We start from the raw sequence: 14900 nt of genomic DNA, 5'->3' as shown, positions 1-14900 counted from the left end.
ATCCTCACAATCCCAATGTACCTTCTTGTATATAAATATAAATAAATAAATAAAATAAATAAGTTAAGTTAATTTTCATTCGAAACGTTCTGTGTTCGAAGAGACAATATGTACCAGCAAGACTTCGTCCGAGTCCTTGGAGATTTATTATTATTATTATTATGTATTATAATTATTATAATCATGTTCAACAAAAATATAACACTGTATGATTTATTGATTTTTTAACGTGTATTACTATTTTATATTTTAGTAGAATGTTAATGAGAAACAAATGTTCTGCTAACACGTTTTTTAGTATTTGGTATGATGTAATTCGGACGAGTTGTGTACACCGGACCTCCGTATGGCGCCTTGAAGCAGGTGTGTTTTATATTTAGAATTTTTTATTCATATATTGTTTCGTCTTCATGGGGAATTTAACTCATCTAGAAGAAGGGCGGCGGCGTGATAGTTCACCTGTTTAATTGGATTATGTATTGTAAAGAGTTATTAAGGAGTAACCGTAGTGAATAAAGGATTATTCTGGTGTTTCTCGTTCTCGGGGGCAGGAAGCCTGTACTAGGCCAACTCTGACCTTCCCAAAGATGCTACCCACAACGAATGTTTAAGTCCCGGGTACCTATTTAACGTCTAGGTCAACAGAGCCATCAGGTGAAAGGAAATGTTCTTAGACGTCTGACCGTGCCCCGGGGGGTTGGACCTTGGGATCCTTGCATGTGAGCCCTGTGATACACACAGCTGGGCTACACGTTAGTTTTGGATTCCATAATAACAAGTTGTGTTACTTTATGTTGAGGTATTTTGAGGTCCAGGTCCCTCGGTGGTGAGCCAAGGACTTGGCCCACTGTGCTAGAGGACCCAGGTAAAGTTAGGTTTGGATAGTTTGTTCAAAGATTGGATATTTTGGAACAGCACATCGTTTGGCTCCTTTTGAACATCAGTAGTCCATTCCTACCCTCAATGTTCACTGCAGTAACCTTTGAGGCAAGCTGACTCAGGGGGTATCTAAGTGAAAAATGAAAGTAGGAATGGACTTCTCTCCCTGGATCTGCTACTACTGGTTTAGTCTCAGTATTAGATGTCCGATGCTTGTTCTACCAGAGGGATTGCTGGATAATGATAATGTTTATTTAGGGAAAGTGCATACATACATTTAAAATGAGTTACAAGAATAATGTTGGATTCCTAGACATAGCATGTACATAATAAAGAAACATGCCTAAAGCCACTAATACGCACATCGTTTTGAGCATGATGTAGAAAAATAAACTTGGAAATTTTACTGGGATTTTACTGGAAAACGGGAATTTTATTTCATTTTGTACAGTGGGTTATTATTTTATCGTTAGGCGTCTGTTTTTCTCCTACAGAAAAAGTGGGGCTCATATGGCCTAATGCTGTTGTATCCCCACAATTCAATTAAAACAATGATATGTATTGTTTTAATTGATATATCCTGGGCACTTGGAGACTTGAACTGCCAACCCCAGAGCGTGAAGCACAAGCTCTATTGACTGGGCTATGAGTACATTAGTTTTAATAAGGAAAGATTGCAGAAGCAACCAACTGCCTAACTGGAATTTTCAACCTTCCCTGACTACTACTGAAGTTCAGAGGAATTAGTGATCCACACTCATGTCATATAAACTGTCAACCACACTACTGTGGAAATATACATTTCATTTACCTCGTCACTTAGAGACTCAAAAACACTGATCCCACGAGCGTTAGGCAGAAGCTCTGTTGATTGTGCCATGATTGGCCTTAATAATATAAGATTCCAGAAGTAACATTTTCAGAAGAAAATATTTATTTCCATGGTAGAGTGGTTGGCAATTTATATAACATGGAGTGCAGATTACTAATTCCTCTGAGCTTCAGTAGTAATTGGGGAAAGTCGAAAATTCCAGTTGGGCAGCAGTTGCTCCTGGAATCTTTCTTTATTAAGACTACCAATGGCTAGGCAGTTCCATTATGTATGTATGTACAGTATGTACAGTGGTACCTCGGTATACGAGTGTCCCTGTGAACGAGTTTTTCGGAATACGAGCAGGATTTGCTCGGAAAATTTACTTCGGAATATGAGCATTGCCTCGGAAGACGAGGGTGTTGATACGTGTACAGGCCAACCTAGCGCGTGGTGACACGGCGATCGCCCCTCAGTTTACCAGTGCCTTGCGCCCAGTGACTATCCCGCCTGAATTCTTCACAAGGATTTACAGTGTTTTGTTGCGATTTTTGGCCATTTGACCATGAAAGTTGTTGTTATATATCTCACCACGGGTCTCAAGAAAGCCAGTGGTAAGGATCAAGGCAAGAAATCGCATATGAGGATGACAATAGAGGAAAAACAAGAGATCATTCGGAAGAATGAAAATGGTGCATGTGTTGAACTTTGTAGGCAGTACAACAAAGCCACGTCAACGATATGCACTATACTTGCCAAGAAAAAGGACATTATGAGTGTTAAAGTGGCAAAAGGCGTAAGAACAATCACGAAACAAAGATGACAAATACTTGAGGAAGTGGAAAAGTTGTTATTAATTTGGATACACGACAAGGAGTTAAAGGGTGACAGTGTTTCAGAGGTCATCATTTGTGAGAAAGCCAGGGTATTGCACGAAGACCTTGTAAAGAAAACACCTGGAACGAGTGCAGATACGATAGACTTTAAGGCAAGCAGGGTATGGTTTGAAAAATTTAGAAAAAGAAGTGGTATTCATAGTGTTGTGAGGCATGGGGAGGCTGCCAGCTCAGACAAACCAGCGGCTGAAAGATTTATTGAAGAATTTAAAGAGTTTGCAGAGGCTGAGGGATACCTACCGCAACAAGTGTTTAATTGTGATGAGACAGGACTGTTCTGGAAAAGATTGCCTAAGAGGACATACATTACCAAGGAGGAAAAATCATTGCCCGGACACAAGCCTATGAAAGATAGGTTTATGCTTGTGCTGTGTTCAAATGCGAGTGGTGATTTGAAAATTAAACGCTTGCTTGTGTATCATTCTGAAAATCCAAGGGTTTTCAAACAGTATATAGTGCAGAAAAATCAAATGTGTGTGATGAGGGCTAATAATAAGGCATGGGTGACTAGGATTTTTTTTTTAAGAGTGGGTGAATGAAGTGGTGTGCCCTGCCATAGAAAAATATCTGCAGGAGAAACATTTGCCACTCAAGGCCCTGCTTCTCTTCGACAATGCTCCTGCTCATCCTCCAGGCTTAGAAGATGAATTGATGTATAAATACAGTAATTTTCTCATAGTAAAGTTCCTTCCTCCTAACACCACTCCTCTAATTCAGCCTATGGACCAGAAAATCATAGAGAATTTTCAGAAACTTTATGAAAGGGCACTTCTCCGGAAATGTTTTGAAGTGACTAAAGCCACAAGCCTCACCCTCAAAGAGTTCTGGAAACACCATTTTAACATTTGTAGTGCTTTAAAACTCGTTGCCAAAGCCTGGCAAGAAGTAACTCAAAGAACCCTGATCTCTGGCTGGAGAAAATTGTGGCCTGAATGTGGGACAGAACTAGACTATGAGGGGTTTGAGCCTGTAAATGATGTGCCTGTTTTGAGGAAATTGTTACTCTAGGCTGGCAAATGGGCTTGGAATTGGATGGTGATGATGTACAGGAGTTGGTGGAAGAACACAACAAAGAACTGACCACCGAAGAACTCCAAGCCCTTTAAAAAGAACAGCAAGAAGACCCAGCTGAGGATGTTCTCCAGTGAAGGAGGATGAGGCAGCAGCAAATGTCCCTTCCGCAACCATTAAGAAGTGGTGTCAGATGTGGGAAGAAATTACAGTCTCCGTGGTGTAGTGGTAAGACACTCGCCTGGCGTTCCGCGAGCGCTATGTCATGGGTTCGTATCCTGGTCGGGGAGGATTTACTGGGCGCAATTCCTTAACTGTAGCCTCTGTTTAACGCAACAGTAAAATGTGTACTTGGATGAAAAAACGATTCTTCGCGGCAGGGGATCGTATTCCAGGGACCTGCCCGAAACGCTACGCGTACTAGTGGCTGTACAAGAATGTAACAACTCTTGTATATATCTAAAAAAAAAAAAAAAAAAAAAAAAAAAAAAAAATGCAAACTTTTATTGAAACGACTCGCCCAGAGAAAGCCGTAGTAGGCCGTTGCATTAATCTTTTCAATGACAATGTGATGCCTCACTACAGAAACATCTTGCGAAGAAGGGAAAAACAATCATCAATGGACCGCTTTGTTGTGAGAAAATCGAGCAGTGAGCCACAACCAGGACCTAGTGGTATGCAGGCAAAACGTGCTAGAAAATGCACTCCAGAGAGGTCCTCATTGCCTGATTTTTTAATGGAAGAGGACTTCCCTTCCAAACAGTAACACCTCTCCTCCTCCCCCCCTCCTCACTATCTTCCATATGCCAACAGCAGTCATCAGCAAGGGTAAGTAATAACTTGAACATACTCTGGTAGTGTAAATTTAGATGAATTAAGTATAAAATTTAGTTTGAAGTGAAGTTTTTGGGTAGTCAGGAACGGATTAATTCATTTCCCATTATTTCTTATGGGGAAATTAGCTTCAGTTTACGAGTTTTCGGATTACGAGCTGTCTCTAGGAACGGATTTAAACTCTTAAACTGAGCTATTCATGTATATATGTATGTACTTACCTAGTTGTGCTTGTGGGGGTTGAGTTTTGGCTCTTTGGTTCCGCCTCTCAACCATCATTCTACTGGTTCTACTGGTTCATTCCTGAGCTTCTCAAGCTCCATCATATCTACATTTGAAACTGTGTAAGGAGTCAGCCTCCACCACATCACTTTCTAGTGCAATACATTTACTAACTACTCTGACACTGAAAAAGTTCTTTCTAATGTCTCTGTGGCTCATTTAGGTACTCAGCTTCCACCTGTGTTCCCTTGTGCATGTTAAATTTAACACCCGTGTTTAACGTCCGTATTAAATTTAACGCCTGTGTTAAATTTAATGCCCGTGTTAAATAATCCATCCTTGTCTACCCTGTCAATTCCCCTGAGTTGCATGCATGTTTGTAAGTTTGGAGGTTGTAAGCATGATTTATGTTTGATTTGTGTTGTGTATTCACAAAATATTTTGTTTAACCACTTAACTGCGCCAACTGAGTTTTCTCGGTCGGCGGGAAACTGCGCCAACCGAGAAAACTCGTTTAGATTTTTCGTAACCAATTCTAAATGTGTACGAGGTTGGTTGTGTACGAGATGGACCCTTAGGACCTCCAGTGAGAGGCAGCCATCTTGGAAAAAAATCCCTGAATGCCCTAGGGCTGCTGGCTGGGTTAGTACTGAATGAGCAACCATGGGTGGCGCACATGCCTCTGGCTCCCAAACACCTGTCTGACGTGGTGTTGAAAGATAATGCTCTGTTGGTGAAATTCAAACCTTATTGTTTGAAGAACATAAGGGTCATAATATTGGGGAAGCCAGGCGCAATAAGGACCTAACACAAAGGTCGGATGCAAGTGATACAGCACCTATGAGGACGATATAGCGAGCGTATCCAGTTGTAGCTCTGAGCGTCACCCTTGCAATCCTATGCTATTTATTTAGATGATACTTAGATGAATTGTTTTCTGCATTTAGTGATGATGCATCTGATACAGATAGCATAGATGAACAGTGTTAGCGGCTTCCATGGTGGTGTTTTCCATAGATATGTTCAAGAATACCTGAATCTCTTCCCAACTGACGGACTCTCTTGAGGTAAGCTGAATCTCTTCCTGTGTGGGACCATACAAAGTGATCTTTTCAAGACTACCTTACAAATCGATCTTTTCCTATAATCTTTTCAATACTACCTTATGCTTTACAAGTTTGGTTACATACAACCTACAAGTTCTAAAGCCAAGGGTGTATGTGAGTGCGTTATTTGCAAGCACACAGAATGAAGAAACAGGAAACAAAAATTTATCTGTACCTGGTGCACTGAGAGCGAAGTCGCGCTGTGTACCATGGGCTACTTCGTTGATTATTACTCACTTCCGAAGTACTGAGTGTGTAATACAGTGTGTTACTGTGTAAATAGTGTGTGAAACTGTACATATTGTAATTTTAGTGATTTTTTAACAGGTAATATTGCGACAATAAACATTTATTGTGGACACATTACTGACACATGTATCACAGTTCCATGGAGCATTATGAACGTTCTACTGTATACATATTGTAAAGGACACAAATATGCATCATATACGATAAAAAAACAAATAAAACCGCATTGGAAATACATAGAACAAATAATTGAAAATATATACAGGCATACCTCAGAATAAGAGTTTAATCCGTTCCTGGAGACGCCTCGCCTTCCGAAAACTCGCATTCCGAAGTTAATTTCCCCATAAGAAATAAAGGGAAATGAATTAATCCGTTCCTGACTACCCCAAAAACCCCACATCAAACTAAATTTTTATACCTAATTTACCTAATTCATCTAAATAAACCTACAAAACTGTGTTCCAGTTATTACTTACCTTGCTGTCGAGTGCTGTAGGCGTATGGAAGATGGTGAGGAGGGGGGAGGAGGAGAGGAGTTACTGTTTGGAAGGGGAGTCCCCTTCCATAATCACATCACATAACCCCATGCCTTGTAACACTATGGATACCACTTCTCTTTCTAAATTTTTCAAACCAGCCCCTGCTTGCCTTAAACTCTTTCTTATCTGCATCACTCGTTGCAGGGGTATTCTTTAGAAGGTCTTCGTGCAACACCCTGGCTTTCTCACAAATAATGGCCTCCGAAACACTATCACCCCTCAACTCCTTGTCGTGTATCCAAATTAATAACAACTTTTCCACTTCTTCAAGTATTTGTGGTCTTTGTGCCGTTAATGTTCTTACTCCTTTTGCCACTTTAGCACCCATAATCTTATTTTTCTTCTTAAGTATAGTGCATATTGTTGATGTGGCTTTGTTGTACTGCCTACAAAGTTCAACAACACGTGTACCGTTCTCATGCTTCCGAATGATCTCTTGTTTCTCCTCTATTGTCATCCTCACATGAGCTTTCTGGCCTTTATCCTTACCACTGGCTTTCTTGGGACCCATGGTGAGATATATAATAACAAATTGTATAGACAAATCACCAAAAATCCAACAAAACACTGAAAATCCGCGAGAAGAATTGATGTGGGGGTAGTCACTGAGCGCGAGACAATAATAAACTGAGGGGCGGAGGGGCGACGAACGCGCTAGGTCGGCTGTACGCGTATCAACAAACTCGCGTCCAAACTCGCCTCCCGAAGTAACCCTCGCCTTCTGAGACAAATTTTTGGAGTAAATACACCTCGCCTTCCGAAAACCTCGCATACAGGGACAATCGCATTCCGAGGTACCACTGTATGTCGCAACACCCGGTGCTTGAATGGCCTGCGCGACCGTGTCTGGGCGAGTCACACACGGGCGACCAGACCCTGATGACGTCACAGCACATCTTGTCCACGTCCCTACAGCCAAAGTAAGTGGAATTTGGTACTTATTTTTACATAGACATGTTCAGGGAAGGAAATTTATCATTTTACGAAGAAAAAAGAATTTTTTGGGAACACTTCATTTCATGCGCACCGGGGGAATTTCTCAATAAACTCCGCACAGCACGGTGGTTAATCTATCATTTTGTTAAAATATTTAGAGGCATGCTGAATTTAAGACAATGGTTCTTTAACAAAAGGGAGCATGGTATTTGGCTTAGTAATGCTTTATTTAACACTGCCATTTGCCAAGGTCTGTCTAATACTGGAAGTGAAACTGACTCAATCTTGCCGAATAGTTCCCTTAGCCCTGAAAAAATGAAAAAGTTGTGAGTGGACAACCACTGACGGGTTCTTGAATACACGTCATAATTAATATGCCAGTAAATATGTACAGTGTGTGCACATAACTAGGATAAGAATGCACACAACAGGAAATTGCTAGTTTCTGGTCTGGCACCTTAACCCTTAAACTGCTCAGCAAAAGGGGCAGGGAAGCGAAAAATATTCAAATTATGTAAAAATTACTTAAAAATGTAAAAAATCTCCATTTTACTGGCTTCAGCGTTGTGAAACTTTCATTAAAATATTTCCAAAAATTGATTTTAGACGAATTTTTTAAAAAGTAGAATGTTTCATTGATGAAGAGAACAGCTCCTATTAACTGCAACTGATGGATAATGCAGTAATAAAGAGATGCAAGTACTTGTCCAACACATAAAGAAAAAGAATACTAGAAAAAAATGTCCACAAAGTGGATTTGCAGCTGGTGCCTTTATAGCTTTGCTGAGTAATACATAATAACACAAATAATAATGAGTAAATATATTATTATGCTCTGTTTTGTCATATATCATATAAATACATTGCCCAATGGTAATCTGTTACTCTCATTAATGTCCAATTTTTTTTTTTAGTTTTTATTTTAAGTTTTTAGATTTTCTGGGGGAGGGGAGCCCTTACAGCTCCCCGGAGCTATCCAGGCTGATATGGATATCCCTAACTTTGGCATCAGTCGATGTGGGTGGAGTTCTAGGCCTACCGGGGACCACAAGCCAGAACCTGGTCACCTTTTTTTTTTTTTTTTTTTTTTTGAGATATATACAAGAGTTGTTACATTTTTGTACAGCCACTAGTACGCGTAGCGTTTCGGGCAAGTCCCTGGAATACTTGCCCTGCCGCGAAGAATCGTTTTTTCATCCAAGTACACATTTTACTGTTGCGTTAAACAGAGGCTACAGTTAAGGAATTGCGCCCAGTAAATCCTCCCCGGCCAGGATACGAACCCATGACATAGCGCTCGCGGAACGCCAGGCGAGTGTCTTACCACTACACCACGGAGACTAAATTTAGATTTTTGAGAGGCACGGGGAGCAATGGGCTATAGAAATGCACATGTGATTTTGGAGCATTCTATATCTGCCATCGACCGGGACAGGCACCCAGAAAGATAAGCTCCACAAAACAAACCCCTATTCTGGTTAAAAACGACGTAAATAGACAAATGAGTGGACATAACTCCTCAATTGAAAACGAACAAATAAGCATGACGTCACAAGAGCCGTGTCGCATGTCTGCTCAGCTCGCCCCTCCCTGGGAGGTGGAAAGGGAAGCCCCAGACCCCCGCACCGGCAATCCACCCTTCATTTCTTCAGCTGATGGGATACGGGTTGGTGGTTGCGGCTCCAGCTCTGGACTCTTGTTGTTCTGTCCTCTGTTTCAGCACTGCTTTTATGGTGGTGTGTGAGCTGGGAGTAATATTCACAGGCACTCGGGCTGCATGTGCTTAGGGTCACCTTCCCTGAGAGCCCTGTAAGTACCACCCTAGGGGCTTGGGGTTCTCTTCCACAAGTCACCTTGGGTCTACCTCTGTTGGTCTTTTGCTGCTTGGCAATTGACTGCCATGAGTGTTTTGGGGGGTTTCCTCCCTGGTTTGCCTTGGGGAAAGTGGTAGTTTTTGCACTGGTAGGTGCACAGGGTACTGCATAGCTAGTTTTCACCTATAACAGCGGCCGGCTCTGTTCCCTCTGGGTACGCTGTCCTCTTGCGAGGTTTTTCTTTTCTTTTTGCCTGGTGGGGTGGGGGTGGGGGGGAATGCCTTGGTGCTCCTTCCTCTTTATGTTGTTTGTTTGGGTTGTTTGTGTTTGGTGGTACCTCCTGCTTTTCCCTCATGACATGTCCTGGGGGTTCAGCATTAGCAGTGGAGACTGGTAGCTTGGCCATTGGTTAGCAGTACCCTACCTGGGATTACGTTTAGCAGACCCAGTCTAGGGGCCCTGGGAAACCCCACGGGGGCACTCGGGTCCAATGGATGTGATCTCCGAGTCCCCCCCCCCCTCGCTTTTTGCGAGTTTGAGGGTTGCTCTGTCCCCTTGTCTCCGGGTACCACTCATTGTTTTTGCCTCCATCGTGCTGCCTGTTGGGTCAGTGACACATTTGACCTGAAGTCCTGCGAGCTTAGTTGCTTGTTTGCGACTCAATTCACCAAATCTGATGATGACATTATTGGGGTGCAGACGGCTCGCACTTTGCAGGATAGGTTTAGGTTGCTGCAGCACTAGGTTGGTTGTTTCCCCGGATGCCCCGAGGCCGCTCTGTTTTGTTTATAGGGACCTGTACTTGGTGGTGTTGGTCGCTTCGGCCTTGATTCCATCTGCGTCCCCTCATCCTTCCCCTGCTGTGCTTCATTCGGTACCCCCCATGCTTCCAGCTCCAAAGCGTCCAAGGGCTTCGGGGTCGGGGCAGGATTTAGAGGTTTCTGAGACTCGGGCGGTTTCGGGGATTGCCCCTTCTGGGGTGGCTACGTAGGCATTTGAGTCCATTCCTCCAGCCGTAGCTCCTGGGTCTGACCAGAGGGCCCATCCTCTTTCTGCTATTCTGGCCGCCCCGGCTTTTTTCTTGTGAGGCCAGGACTTTGGAGGACGACTCGACCCCGGGGCCCTGACGTGGAGGTTCTTGGGATTGGGCAGGAGCTGACACTTGGGGGACTTGGGCCTCGTTGGACCCCACCTGGGTTTTCCGACCCTCCGATTGATTTTGATTGATAAAGATTAAGCCACCCAAGAGGTGGCACGGGCATGAATAGCCCGTAAGTGGTACAATTTTTTTTTTCTCAGTATTCTGAGGTTGCATTTAACCATCAGGCTGTTATCGTGGGGGAGGATACTGCTTCACAGTCTTTATGAGGGTGTCCAGCTGCTGGACACCTTTGTTGACCAGGAGAGTGGCTGTGTTGATGGCTTCAGGGTGGCCACTGCATGATTCAGGAACTCTTAAAGCTCTTCTAAGGTCATTGGTTGCTTCACATTCCAGAAGATAGTGAAGTAATGGCTTTTCTGTGACAGTTTGGCAGAAGATGCACTCTCTCTGTCGGGGTTCACCAATCTCCCAGTTGCATCTGTAACCTAGACGTAGTCTATATAGCCTAACTGCTATTTCCCTGTGGATTCCTTTTGGGATATTTAACCTTTCTAATTGGGTTGCCTGAAGATACCATGTTGCAGATGGCGAACCTTCAGCTATTCTTTGGTGCAGGTAGGCTTTGTTGAGATGTGAGAGTTTTTTGGTGATGATGGTTTTTATGTTCTCTAGGCTGGGTTGAATTGTTTTATGTATCACTGGATGACGAGTTGCCAATATAGCAGACCCTCCGAGCGGGGCTTGCCGTTAAAAGGAGTGGGGGTTTTCTTCTCCCCCCCCCCTCTGCGAACGAGTTGGATTTGGGTTCAGCTCTTCCCCGGGGTTGGTTCAATGTCCCTCTGGGTCCTTTGGTTCTGTCTTTCTGGAGGTTTTCAGCTTTCCACGTCTCTCCGGCTGAGGTGCGGGCAGCCATTGTGGCTTACCTCCTGCGTGAGCCGGAGTATTCTTCTATATTGGATCCGTCTACCTTCAGGTATGGGTCTTCGTCGCGATACTGTGTTCGTTATGAGGTTCCAGAGTCGTCCTGGCTTGCGGACTGCCCTACGTTTTCGCTGGATGCTTTTGACACCTTCTATCGTACCCGCACGCTTGAGTGGCGCGAGGCGTTGACTGTGGTCCAGGTTTACCTGGGGGACGACTTTGCATACCTTAATGAGTGCCTTTTCGCTCTGGCTCTTCTGCGGGATGTTGGCGCAGTTCAGCTTCATGTGCAGGTTCCTTCCCTGTCGGCTGCACTTGTGCTGAGGATCTTGCGAACTCAGGGCTCATTGGCTTCAGTCCTTCATTTCTTTTCCCTCCTTGAGCTGTCTTCTGATTGGCTTGCAGAGGATGTGGATGCACTTAGGGCCGTTCCCGAGTCTCGGCTGTTCGTGCGTCGTCTGCACTTTTGATGTTGTTTGCGCCGATCCTGCGGGATGCGCTGTTGCGGTTTTTTGCTGCGCGCCTTGTGTGTCAGCAAGTGGTGCTCGCTTCCTCCTTGGAATCTGCTTAGATCCTGGCTCTTAGATTGTCTTCGCCCTTTTGTCCTGTGTTGTTTGCGGCTTCTGCGGTCGAACAATATATGCAAGCGATTTCCTCCAGCTGCCGCCCTACGTCTGACTTGTTGGTTCTCCGAGGGTCCCGGGTGAATTCCTCCTGGAGGGGTCGTGCCAGGGCCTACGGTTCTGCTCGTCGAGGTGGGTCACAGGTGCCAGTTTTGAAGCCGGTGCAGCTTTCGGTCTCGGCTGCGCCTGGTCGGCGCGGTGCTTGCTCTGTGCGCAGGTCAGGTTCTCGTAAGGGGCATTGGCCCTTTCGCGGTTTGCTCCATTGACATGGCAATGGGTGGGGGTTAGGCTTGCTCTGTTCGCTTACGCCTGGTCTCACGATTCTTTGGCTTTTCAGGTCGTTTCTCGCGGTCTTTGGTGGTATTGGGTGGCTCCAACTCCTTTGGGAGGTTCTGGGCTGGCAGGGCAGGCCTCTTCTCTGCGCTCTGTCAGGTCGTTAGTTGAAGTTAGATTCGGATTTGTTGTTGTTTCAGGGAACCTGGATTGCCACTGCATAGTAATTTTTATCAGATAGTGCTTTATCCCTGATTTATATTTTCTTGTATGTTACTTTCAGTCCTTCTTATTATTTTATATTTGCTATTTTATTAATATTTTACAGTGCTTGTACTCTACTATAAACTATGCAAAAGAATTTGAAACGTTCTTCTGTGGCATTTTTAAACCTGTTAGTTTGCAAATACTACAGTGAGTTTCATGTGTACAAACTTGATGTACCCTGCCCAAAAAAACCTGTCTGAAATGCTGTGTGTGTGTGTGTTAGTGGCTTTGCAAGAATGTAAAAATATCAATTTTATGTAATCTCTCAAACCCATTGTCTCTTCTTGTAAATAAAATTATTATTATTATCATTATTATTATTATTATTATTATTATTATTATTATTATTATTATTATTATTATTATTATTATTATTATTATTATTATTATTATTATTATTATTATTATGGGGCTGCTTGGTTCTTAGGCATTTTTATAGACTTTTCTTTGTACACTATATGCTATATTGTTATTTGCAAGTTGACATCATGTATCCAATGAGAGTATTATGGTTGCATTAGGAGAGGGCAAAAGGAAGTTCCTTTTCCATGGACAAAAAAGTTGAGCTATTTGAGAAAACTGATCTTGGATGAGGAGAGAAGTAGCTGGCAGATGAATTCGGCTTAGATACTTATACTGCTTGTGCCTTAACAAAAGGGAAGAAATTATGTAGGGTAATGTAACTGATCTTTGGATAATTGCTGGTGTCTAGATATCAGCACCAGAAATACCCTGAAGAAAAAAGGTACCAGTTATATAGGTATGTATATAATCCAGAATAATTGTAAAAAATGTATGTACTATACTAGAGGTATATATTAATGTATTTAATTTTCTTCCAATACAGGCCTAATGGACATGTACAGCTGAAGGCCAGATGTTAGATGTAAGGAAATGTGACTGCCAAGAAAGTTTATACTTCTCAGGAGGATCTCTGAATTTAGTGGCTAAAACCTATTAAGAAAAGTAAGTAGATATAGCTTGGGAAATCTCTGTTGATACAGCAAATAAGGCTTTGTGGATAATATTGGTATATGGGTATTAATGCTCATACGAAATGAGATTCTGCTGTTGGTGTTTGCCATCTCAACAAACTTTGTAAATAAACCAGGCTTATGAAAAAATTAAAAGGTTTATAAAATAATTAAGCAGGTTTACATATCTGAATTATCACATTCACATGAATTAAAATTAAACTGATTACAAGCCATCCTTGCTTTATGAACATTCACTTTACAAACATTCTATAAAAAAAAAAATCTTCCTAACCTGTTAATTTGTGTTCCCTAACTACAAGAGAAAAAAAAATTGTACTTACCAATGACGTAAATGAGCCGACAATATGAGCAATGACGTCACACCCTGCATGCTCGTTTATGCAAGGCGCGTCCCGGAGGCGTCGTGCGCGGTCTTCAACCAGCCATAGTTGCCACGAGTTTATTTTCGCTGCATTATTTACAGTGTCTAGGCGTATTTTATCACAAATATTATTCACTAATTGTGTTGCATATAATGTTACTTCATGTTCTATGATAATAAATGTTGCATACATTGAGTATACACATGAGCACAGAAATGTTTTAAATTATGTCAATATAATATGTATTCACATTGTTCATTATTATATTTACACACAAGCATGCACTATTTACAGGTTTTTACACTATTATTGCACATTTAGAAGTCTTGGAGACAGTGGTAGTCATTGAAGCAGTTGACAGCACATAATGGGACTGCACACGCTTCACACCATGTTTGCACCAGTTTATGTCTCTGTTCTCTCTTTTTTGTTGTTCTACAAACCAAGCAATCATGTTGGCCTATTGCATGCTTTCCAGCTGGTGGCAAATGTTTTAGTCTGTATGCTTGAAAGGCCTCCATGTACGTGAGCCTGGGTGTAGCAGCATGCTGCAACACTGAGTTCATGATGGGTCTTTGTATGCCAGGAACATCTTTGCCAAACTTTGTTAGTAACTGTGTCACAAGTATAAAACCAAACGAATGGAAACTTGGTTTACGTCCAGTTTTCACCAGATACATATTGTAGCTGTTCAGCATGCTTATATCAACAAGATGGAAAAACACTTTTTTCGACCACTTCAATGTTTTCCGTACACATTCGACAGTGCCCACCATCATGTCAGATTTATCAACCAAATGCATGTTGATATTATAGTCAAGAACACAGTCTGGCTTATATACTGGATCTTGCGTTACTCTTTTTTTTTTTTTTTTTTTTTTTTTAGATATATACAAGAGTTGTTACATTCTTGTACAGCCACTAGTACGCGTAGCGTTTCGGGCAGGTCCCTGGAATACGATCCCCTGCCGCGAAGAATCATTTTTTCATCCAAGTACACATTATACTGTTGCGTTAAACAGAGGCTACAGTTAAGGAATTGCGCCCATTAAAT

The 14900-nt window shown here is 42.4% G+C and overlaps 1 protein-coding gene across 2 annotated transcripts in view; it reads left to right on the top strand.

Annotated features, from left to right (window-relative positions):
- The first annotated feature begins 299 nt into the window (after positions 1-299).
- The window catches only part of LOC123772218 (RNA helicase aquarius), a 28940-nt gene continuing 14339 nt past the window's right edge, over positions 300-14900 (top strand). The window contains exons 1-2 of one of the 2 annotated variants that reach the window (XM_045765287.2): positions 300-363; positions 13334-13452. The gene's annotated coding sequence lies outside the window, so the exon portion shown is untranslated. Of the gene's footprint in view, positions 364-475; positions 655-13333; positions 13453-14900 lie in introns of those variants that run through there. The other variant, XM_069311034.1, reaches the window with a different exon arrangement.

Source organism: Procambarus clarkii, chromosome 69, assembly GCF_040958095.1.
Source record: "Procambarus clarkii isolate CNS0578487 chromosome 69, FALCON_Pclarkii_2.0, whole genome shotgun sequence".
Classification (NCBI taxonomy): domain Eukaryota; kingdom Metazoa; phylum Arthropoda; class Malacostraca; order Decapoda; family Cambaridae; genus Procambarus; species Procambarus clarkii.
This window is presented reverse-complemented; position numbering and strand designations above follow the sequence as displayed.